This window comes from Nylanderia fulva, unplaced genomic scaffold (assembly GCF_048542155.1).
Source record: "Nylanderia fulva isolate GAGA-0341 unplaced genomic scaffold, ASM4854215v1 Scaffold113, whole genome shotgun sequence".
NCBI lineage: Eukaryota > Metazoa > Arthropoda > Insecta > Hymenoptera > Formicidae > Nylanderia > Nylanderia fulva.
This window is the reverse complement of record NW_028189335.1, coordinates 266,644-278,295: the sequence shown is the minus strand read 5'-3', so window position 1 is coordinate 278,295 and position 11,652 is coordinate 266,644.

Sequence of the window (11,652 nt, the reverse complement as noted above, 5' to 3'; positions counted from 1 at the left end):
CTCCTTCCATGGGAGTCCGCGTAGCGTGCGTAATAAAAAGGATTATCCGTAATTTCTGCCTCTAGTGGGGACGGGGGAAGATTTAATAAGGACTACTTCAGCGAGTCACGCTCGTTGGTGGGTCTCTCTCGTTGCGTTCCGCGATACGTCTTGAAGGAGGATAGGATATAGAGAGTGCGAAAGAGTGTAAATAATTTTTGGGATCGATTCTTCCTCTCTCTTTGTTGTATCGTGAAACCGTTGTTAAACGAATCCTTCACGTTTGTCTGTTTTATCGACCAATTATTATTTTCGCACTTCTAGTTTTTTGTCGCATTAATTTGACAGAATTAAAAATGTTTCTCGACGATTGCAATACACACATCAATGATCCCAGGGAAGTTCGATTTCATATGAAAAACGAGAAATAATTATGAAATTACAGTTTTCCTTATCAATTTCTATTTCAATATGACGTCTCGAATGACAGACGAGCTCAATTCATCATATGTTGCTTTATAAAAAATATACGTTTTATATGAATATGTAAACATGAGATCCCTGGGATTAAGATACATGGAAAAGAGAACTGTTATCTCTAAATCTAGATTAGAAGTTTAATATAAAAGTATAGTTTGTATTATGATTCCTACGTATGTGTACGTGCGTTGTAGGTATAATAGAGCAAAAAACAGCAATACATATTTACGTTCAAACCTATAATAGTATTAAATGTAGCAGAAAGTGTTTTCATGTGCGCTATGTATACATGGATTTCTAATACATATTTGATCTGAATGATTTATGATGTGAAATTCAAAATATCACTATCAAAGAAATTTTTTTATTTATTTGAAATTATAGTTCTTGTTAACGATATACGCTAAAATTAACACAACTTTATCAGTTTTATATCACAAATTAAAAATGAAAAAAAGGATTTGTTACAATTTATAATACCGGCTAAATTGCTAAATTATACCCATAAGTTTTTAAATCATATCTTTAACAATAAAATTAAAACATGGTAACAAAAATGAAGTTTTATTTTCTATAAAAGTTCTCAATCTGCAACAAAACATATCTATAAAAATGTCATATTTATAATTATAAATTTTCTTCAACAATTTAACAAATATACTTTTTACATTACACAAAAATATAAACAAGTATTATCTCAATATAATTATAAAATTTAATAATATTCTCTTCAGTTGTCCATCAAATATAAAGAAAAAAAACTACTGCCTAAGTAAAAAAATAGATTTAGTAAATCATATCAATACGATTGTAGAAAATAGTGGTACGTTTTACCGAACTTCCATTGCTTTGTCAAAAATTTGAGAATAAAAAAATAATCTTAAAACATTTTGCCGATTTTCTGAACGCTTCCATACACACACACACACATATATATATATATATATATATATATATATATATATATACAGGATTAAATAAGATAAAAAATGCTTTAATAATAAGTTTAACTACTTGTCTTTGTCAATGTGATAGTTTAGGGACGGGGCATCAAATATTACATGAAAATCGCACAAAATAAATTTATGAACGTCACTCAGCAACGGATCACTTGAAAGAAACAAACATTGCGGTATTCAAGTGAAGCTAGCTGCAATACAAAAGCGTCAACACCTTAAAATATTTTAACTCCGTTTAAAAAGTACAATAGAGGTACATTGATTAAAGGTACATTGATTTAATAAACAATACGATTTAACATACTGTCTTCTACATTCATTTAATATACTTTCAAACTTTATTGCAAATTTATTTTTGTCAATTTATATAATATAATTTTTATAATTTAAAAACAAATGCACATATTCAATTACTTCTTGTCTTTATGTTAAAAATACATTATTAAATTATGACGGATATATCATTAATCAGCTATCTCCTACGTTATTGATTTTTGTAAAAAAAAAACACGTTACAGATCTTAATTATTCTAGAAATATCAAGAAAAATGATTCAGATCAAATCACAATGATAATTATCGAATATTCCGTGTCTCGATTCGACAAGAAAGTAAAATAGACCCGACATCGAAAATGTGCACATGATTATATACGAGATATCGCGATTGGCAAACCGTCATAAGCGACTAAATAATGGCGACGCGATAGAGCGCCATTATTACTTTCCATCGAGAACGATTTATGGACAAAGCAGTCGCGATAGAACTCGGCACATCGACCTCGTATACGATCAATCGTTACGCTCTATAACTACGCGAATCGATTATCGTTAATAAAGCTCGTTAAGGCAGCGCTCGGCAAACAAGTCGGTAGGGTATAGTCCCTCACCTAGAGGTCACCTGGACTAGTAGTAGTTCACGTCAACCAGCAGTTCGATTTAGCGTGCACCGACCGCCGTACTAGCTGTAAAATATTTAGATAAAAACATCGCGATGGAATATACGATGCCTGTTTTTGGAACCTTTGTACTCTTTGAAAGCGAGATTAAGAGTAATTTTACAAATATAAAAAAGTGATGAAGAAACAGGCAGATGCGAATCAAAGCCCACAAAAAATCAGATTTGAGAAATGTAGTTTTTTTTTATATTTTGATATTCCCTTTTGTTTATTTATAAACAGCTGTTTAGTGTACGCCTGTTTAGTATTTGTGGCAACAATATTTTAAAATATATAGATTTATAAAAAAATGAAAAGTTTTCATATTTCACAAGCTTATTTTTTTTTGAAAGCACTAGCGACACATGATAAATTATTCAGTCCGTATATCTTTTCTGCTCTCTAACTCAATATTATATTTGTAGAAAGCTTAAATTATAAGTTTTTGACAAAAGTCGTATTCTTTAGTAAAAAAATCGTGCGCATATATTTTATTTTATAGATGTTTGAGCGAATTTAGGGTATTTTGGAGATGTTAAATCCAAAAATGAGAACTGTTTTGCCGAATTGGCTCTAATTTTTGAGATGCATATAGTTACGATTTTACCCCAAATAGGTACGACCTGTAGCTGCTGACATATGGAGCAAGGTTTGGTTTGTCCTTTTCAACATGATCCAGATAACCCATATAAAAGAACATCGTACAAACAGCATTTTTCTATGCATTAATTGTAATTATCTGAATCAACTTACTTTTTATGTTACTTTAGTGAATACAATGCCATTAGGTATTTCATATATTATATATATTTTTGTATGATTGGAGACAGTTTGCATATGATTTGAGAATAGCCTACGTCTATTATATAATTTTTGCATTTTTTTATGTTTTATATAGAACATCCATTATCTCAAAAATTAGAGCTAATCTAGGAGAACCAATGTTATGTATTCGGAATCAATGACACAAAGTTACTTTACAATCAATTTAATATAATTGACAATAAAATCAGTATAATAACAAAACGATTTAAATAGTATAATTATTGATATAAAGATATGGATAAATAATTTTGTATATATTTTTTAGAGGAATTTATGAGATTTTTCTTTTAGTCATTCATTCCTTCTATATGTAGATAAATATGTAAAATAAATTTTTTTCAAAAAGAACGCGAATATGTGTGCAATGTGTTATAAAAATCAGAACGGAAGAATTTGAAAAATCAATGTTGAAAGTCAAGCCGTTTATCCGATTAGATTAGTGGTAGATTACGAGCGCGCGCGTTTGCGCTCGGGTCATTATTTGTGCCATTATAACGCGGCCCGAAAGCAAGGACTTAACAAGGCTTCGAGCAAATTCATGCGGGGAAAAACAACGAAGTCGGAGGATTGAAGCCGTGGCGGCGTGTACGTGCCGACCCGCGGGATAGAAAGGGACACAAACGGAATTACCTTCGGTCTCTATCCCTTTCTCAGTCCTCTCATCGTTGCCTTTGCGCTCTTTTTCGCGCTCCTCTTTTACTCCAACAGCCACTCTATCACTCTCTTTCTCTCTTTCTTTACAACCTGTTCGTCTTTTATTGAAAGCAACGTAGACCGCGCGAGCGCTACGTGACTTGGTGATAACGCTCGGTATATACGATATACATTTTGTGCAAATCGACGAAACCGAACTCGTTACTAGGCAAACATTCCGGCCGGAAATCAGTGTAAGAGCCGTTCCGTAAGTCCGTAATGTTGATCCCAAATCAAGCATGGACACTTGTAGAAAAATCGATACAAAGAGCGCAGACAAGGGCCTCTTGAGCTTGTTGGCTAAAGTTTTCCCAATTCAAGAATTGGACTTCGTTTTCGGCTTAAGAGTTGCAGTGTATCAAAAATACGTAATTTTATGAAACAAAACAATGTACTTTAAAAAATGTGTTCTTTTTAAAGCAAAGAACAAGGAAGATTTAAAAAATGTTTAAAAATCATCGATAATATGCATTAAAGTTTTGAAACTTTAAGCTTCAAAATGCATTTTTAATTATTTGTCTACAATGATTTTTCATCGAGTTTCAACGATTTGAATAGCTTAATTTTTAGAATATAAAAAGTGTTTCCTATTTTTTGGTAGTGTAAATTGTAACAATATTGTTTATATATTTTTACAGTGCACACTGGTGTCCGCTGGATAAGCGTCTTATGTCTTCTGTTCTGTCTACTTATGTCATTTGATTGAATTCAATATATGTATATATAATAGTTACAAAAAAAGAGAGAATTAAGTAGTAATATTATATAAAAATTTGAAAAAAATAAGCCAAAATATTTTTAGCTGATTTAGCAACTGTACAGATCAAACAATGCGCGATAATTAAATGTAGTGCTCATAATAACCATGAATCACACTTGTGTTTTTCAGTTTTGGTAGCACGAGTGTCTAACTCGTTATTGAAAGGCAAGGAATTAACAAATGATACGTTAAGTATATCAGTTTTTCGCAATTTTTCAAATAATCGGCCTCAGGATCTCTGTCTAGTATCCATCCGGAGCAGCCTTAAACCTGCGTGTTCAAGTTCCATGCCCAATTGTGGTACATATATATCGGATCTGTATTGTACGCAAAGAGTTCGTTGCGCTTTCGCATCCCGCGAGTAAACAAAAGGCGCAACGGAAGCGTCGGGAACCTCAAATCATTCAACGGAGAAGGAGAATTTGGCTAATTTCGCCGCGGCACGCCAACCTCTCCATCTTTTGTAAAACGAATATACGTTCCTCTCGCGGGATTCCTATACCACCTTGAACGTGTGATAGAATCCCTTCCGAACGAACAACACGTTCAATCTTGTTCTGGTTCATTAAACTCATGTTTATTCTTTAAATATAATAATTTTCAAGTAAGTACAGAGTCCTAAATATTGAGTTAATTCATAAATAAGCTGCAGTCCATTGCTTTAGTTAACTGTTTCAGTTACAGAGTACAATCAAAATAAGCTGTTTTCTTTCATAAGTACATCCCATTATATCGCAATTATTTGTTGAGGAGATATCAGTAAAAAGTACTATAATTATATTTTTTAACGAAGATACAATTATTATAGACAATGTTGTTTAAAAGATAAAAGGAGTATACCTAAATTGGGAAAATTTTGTGGTACAAAACCATTCGTCATGAAACTTAACACGGACATAGTATGAGGTAAAATATAAAGAAATCTAATCATAATCGAATGACTAAATGAGTGGATCCTGGTCAAAAATAAAAAAAAAAATCGTATAGCGGCAATGTCCATTTGTTACTCATACAATCATTTTGGATAAATAACTCACTAAATAATCGTTGGCAATTGACAAACTGAATGTGTATGAGTGCGGTTATCATCATCGATACATCACATTGTTTCCATTGTTAGTCTTCTGTTGCATCAAAAGGTTTTTTTCAAAGCCATTTGATTTTGGTTAGATTTCTTCATATTTTATTTATGCTATGTCTGTGTCAAGTTTTATGATGATTAATTTTGTACTACAAAATTTTCCCAATTTGGTATACTCCTTTATATTCAGATATATTTTCAGACTATATACTTTCGAATTCTTTCATGTGTATACAGAATGTCAAAATTGAACCGATAAACTTCAAACTAAACCAATTGGCAAAATTGACTTTACTGTTTTGATATCTTTTATAACCACCTAAAGTTTGTCGATCTATTTTGGGACATTCAGTATACATATTTTTAGGAAGAAAAATATTACATAAATCTGATAAATAAACCAAGATTTTGTAATTACAATACTTTTCTGCTTCGTATCATCGATATAAGTTTATTTCTGAAATTCTTTACGTAAGTCATTGGACGTGTTAATATCATAAACGCGGTAGGGACCATCACGGCGTCATTCGACGCGATAAAATTGGCTTCCGAATCCGCCTCATTCGGCTCGCCCCGTCGGAGAAACGGTTTTTAAAGCCAACGTGTCTAGGAGAAACGTAGGAGAAACAGCGAGGTGAGCTCCCGCTGCGGGGTTTTTCGGTGGGACGCGCATCTCGGGCGAGGGACGAGAGGAGCCTCTTAGGGCCAGCGCGCGCTTCGGCCGGAAAGATGTGTGCGAGAGAGCCTCGGAGGTACAAGACAAAGATGAAAAGATGAAAGGCATCCCGCCTTCAGCCACCGCCAGTGCGGCGCGTTGCTGCTTCTGCCGCCTTCCTTCTTGTTGCTGCTTCGCGCGCTGGCGCGGTGTCTGGTCATCAACACCTGAATCCCAAGAGCGTTTCTCTCGGCTCCTCTCTCGCGCTCAGCTCACCCCGTCTCCTTCCTCTCGCGCCTCTCTTTGTTCCTCGGCCCATTTCGTTCCCTCGCCGCCGCTGCCGCAGCGTCTAGCCTTAAGGTACTCCAGGGCCAGTTTTCTCTCTACCTCTATTCGGGCTTCTCCTTCGCGCCCCCTCGAAATGCTCCATCTCTCATATACACATATACAACACACGCACGCTCCCGCTCTCTCTCCCTCTCTTTCTCTCTGTAACTAACGCGGCGTAATCTAGGCCCGACTGATGGATGGAATTCCTCACCGAGAGGTGCCTCCGCCGCAAAATCGAACCAGAAAAAATTGCCGACGGACCGAATGCTTTAACGTCGCTTTTGTTATCCGCTCCGCGTTCCGATTCGAACTAAAGGGCTAACCGCTTCGGCGCTCGCGGCCAAATTTCGCGACGAATTCGAAACGGTGAGATGCGAAGGAAGGAAGAATGGGATGTCCGAGAGAGATTCGTGATAAAAGTCGATAATCCGGAGCCGCGCGTCATACCGTTCCTCGATAGAAACTACGAAGAAAGACACCGGTTTGAACAATGTAATGGTTCAGCAAGTAATGGCTTTTTGGGTACGCGCATGTTCGGTAATGCGTGAGTGTGTGTGTGTGTGTGTGTGTGTCCGAGTGCCTGTACGCGTATGTATGTGTGTGTGTGTGTGTGTAGCGTGCAGTTCGAGAAGCGAACGAGCCCGAAGGCACACCTGTGACCATGCCAGAGCCACGCTGTCTGGAAGTCTCGGTCGCCCAATTCTCGTTTCGGCGTGGCCCCTTTTACCGAGGGGCTCACCCGAAAAAAAAGGATCGAGAGATAGTCAAGAGAGGTTTCTTGGAGCGGCTCTCTCGAAAGAGAAGAAGGTTTATTAATATTGTGTGGGATCGTGCGCCGCCGAGGTCGTTCGGCCCCCGCGGTGCGAGTGTGTCTACACGAAAGAGTAGCATATTTTTTATATCGCCGAAACATACGTCGAGTGTTGACTTGGCCTCCGACTATGTGACGAATAGTGAGCCGCACGTCGTAACCGGGATATTAACTACCGCAAAGCCCCGAGAATGAGATTTCGGCCGTTTATGTGTACCAATGCGCACGCGTGGATCGAGATGTTTCGAGCACCCGAGATGCAGCATATAATGTGTGAAGATATGTTGTGATACGTCTATATATATATACGTAATGTATAATTTTTTATATTTGGGAAATTCAAAAATTTTTGTTTGTTAAATCTTATATTATCAACATAATTTCCTTTTAGCTTGATTATACTTTGCTCAACAGTTTTCCAATTTCTTTAAATTTCCAAAAAATATGATTTTTCAAACTCTGCAAAGAGGTATTTGTTTCAGCGATAACCTCGTTTGAAGCGAATCTTTTTCCACTGAGCCAATTTTTCATGTTGGTAAAGAGAAAGAATTTGCAAGATCTGGAGAATAGAGTGGACGAGAAAGCAATTCGTAGCACAATTTGACAATTCTGATCATGGCAATTGTAGACGTGTAAGTTGTTGGTATACATTGTTAAAACTTATCCGCTTTCGCGAATGCTGTCAAAAAATTTCTATTTGACAGTTCTACTTAAAATTTTACGTGTATCTATCCTTTCCTTACAAAGTGCATGTTAAATCGATTACTCGAATATATCGAAATGTTGAAGCCTCTTTATTCCGATGCTAATTGGATGCTGGCGCGTTGCGATATATTCGTGGTTAGGGTAGGTGCGTAGCGTTCAAGCGTCTCGTAATGTAAAAATGATGTGTTCTATTACATACATAATTTGAATTCCCAAAATTCGATGAATTAAAATTATGTATATAATAGAAATTCGAGAATTAAAGTTATGTACATAATTGAAATTCAGCAAATTAAAATTATGTACCCTCGCGGAGAAAAAGTTTATTTAGCGCTTCGCGTGCGCTTGTATATATATTATCTAGTATACTTAAATAAGGTGGCAAATGTTAAAAATAGAATTAGACTGCGATTTGAACGTTACTTTTTGTCAAAGTCACTGACTTATCAAATAGCTCTCGTATTTTGTTATTTTTTTACATTTGTCACTCGAATTTATAATATATATTTCATCCTGATCATTTTTGCTTAATAAAAATTTTATTTGTTTTTTGAGACTATTATTTCCACTTTTTAAAGAATATTTTATATTTGTGTGTTCATGGTACTCTTTTATAATGTTTTATTTAAATAAAAAAGTGATTTATTATTTTTATAATACTTTCTTACATTTTGTATGAGATACCAATCCTTAATCCTCCTGTTAATGCGATTCACTTATCAATCCTATTTACATATTTGTACTTATATGACGCTTTATATATCTTTAATATATGTATTTGGGGTGCGCTATGTTATCAGAGTAATTTCTAAAAAGCAAATTATGACAAATGGATGTCAGATAAAATCTGATTATAGTTTCACTTTTTGTTCATTATATATATTTATTATGTTTGACACGTACATCTAAAGATATGTTTATGTAATCAATTATAATAAAATCTTTGAGATTTTATGAGATAGAAAATGTCTTACCGCACAATTTGCGGTTTTAATTTTGCTTTAATGACAACTTTAATGGCAAACTTTCTCTAACAACTTTCGTAATTGATTCTTTCTTAATAAAAATCTCAAAGGATATCATCATAAAATTTAAATATCAAATATCTTAATGTAAATTTTATATTAAAATTTTATTAAAGTTAAGATGGAATTCTATTTGAAATTAGCTGAAGATTAAATTTTGTTTTCTAATAAAGTTTAACTCGTGAAAAATTTCTCATTTTTATATTTGTAATTCTAAAATCATTTCAAAAAGATTTTTTCAACGATCTGTGAAGCTTCGATCCGAGAGGTACAATACATTTTTCAATTTTTTCACCAACTTTAAGGAATTTGGAGGGATAGCATTTTTGGATCCATGTTTATGGGAACTTTTTCTCTTATTTTGACCTCTAGAATACGCCTTTAAAATCTCTGACATAGTTTTAGAAACACCTTGTATATAGGTATATATACATATGTATATACTGATATATATTTTTATTTATATTTAATTATATATATATTCTATTACCTTTTTAGTGTTTTTTAATGGATGCTTCACAAATAATCCTATGTAGATACGCGATAACATAAAGACACGAAGTGTTTCAATGTGTAATTGTTATATAAATGTAAATATAAATTGTTGTATAAATATTGATAAATAAATATTTTTTTAAAAATACAGCTTTGTCAAAAATTGATCTTTTAGTGTCTTATCGCAAACATTGACATTTAATTTTCTATAGATTGTACTGGATATGTGTGAAAACGAAATGTGTAAATCATGAAATGGATTTGCGATTTTGACAATGTATGCATACATATCTATAGGATTATCTTAGATCTCGCCTTAATTCATATTACGTATATGAACATTATGAACGCATACATACATGCACAGTTGATTAGCATGCGCTAAGTTGACGAGTTCACTCTAAATTTGATCACAGAGAGCTACGCAATAGTCATAAAAGAGTCACGCAGACATTTTTCTGTCTCCGATATTTATCTCTCGCTATTTAAATATCTGCAAGTGTATGTACAAATGTACACTCTTTTTTTATTTTTATCGAAGATAGATCTTCGGCTTTTCTTTTATTTCTTATTTCGTCGGACCCGCGTTATTGCCTCATAAACAGTTAACCGCTGGCTGAGCTACCGGGTTTCTTCCTCATCCCGCGGGATTGAGCTGCTTTCAGGTCGACTCTCGTCGCGTAATATCGCGAACGCGTCGTTCGTAGAATGCACCGAACGAAAGGTCAGGATAGGTAGATAGGACATCGAAGTGTACACGGAGGCGGGAGCACGAGAGTCGCTCGCGGTTTGGTTGGCTGAATGCGAATCGTGCCAGATGTCGGAAGAAAGGCGGCGCGCGCTCGCGCTCGAACGTGGTTGGGTTACCCGGGAGAGAGAGAGAGAAAGAGAGAAGAGCAACCGTCACCGTCGCCACTTTGACGACGACGACGACGTCGCCCGCTTATGTCATAAAGTCGACAATGTTGCTCGCGTCCCGATTGTTATCGGACTTCCCCGAGGAGGATTGAGCATCGCACGCGCGCACACGTTTGTTTGGGATGGGTTGTGAAATTGCGCTCTTTCCTTCTCTCTCTCTCTCTCTCTCTTTTGCGCACCCCTATCTCGCTCTCACACCCTCGACTGCTTGCGGAAGGGCCGCTCTCTCGGGGTTGAAACGATTACGCCCTACACATGTTCGGGGTTAATGGTACGCGAATATTACATTCGCATTCGAAACACTCCCGACAATAAGGGTGGAGAATGCGCCGTAGTGGTTTGGCACTGGTATATGTATGTGTGTGTGTATGTGCGTGTGGGAAATCTCGGCGCGGGACGAGAGATGAGACGAGACGAGACGGAAAGGGGGGACCGTGATCTATCGCGTGCTTCTGGAACCGCGCTGGAACTGCTGGAACTTAACGAGCCGATACATTACGTGTCGTACAAAGTATCTTACAATAGGGATGCGAAGATGGAGACTCGACCGCGCGATGCATCGCTTAGTCGGTGCCCTCGGTTTATATCGTTATGTCTCAACGTCACATTTGCGATGAAGAATTTGCGTTAGTCTGATGGTGAGTACATAGCTAGGTTTTGAATCGAAATTCTGACAGAATTTCCACGACAGACTTACGTTGCGATTCTATGGACTCTATGGAAGGATTCTAAAGATTCTATGGACTCTATTCGAGGAATTTTATGGAAATTCTATGCAATAAAATGCTAATAGATTTGACTTTCTCTCTGTCTCTCTAATGAGCATAAAATTAATTAATTGAGACAAAGTGCCGCCGAGGAAGGAGAAACACTAAAAAATTGTATTCTTATTTTGTAAAATGTCCTACTTATTTTTAGAACCCTGTTCTCAAATAGTGTGAAAAATCTTGAAAGAAATCTCCTCTTATGCTTTTTATAATTTTTTCTTCGTATCTTTAAA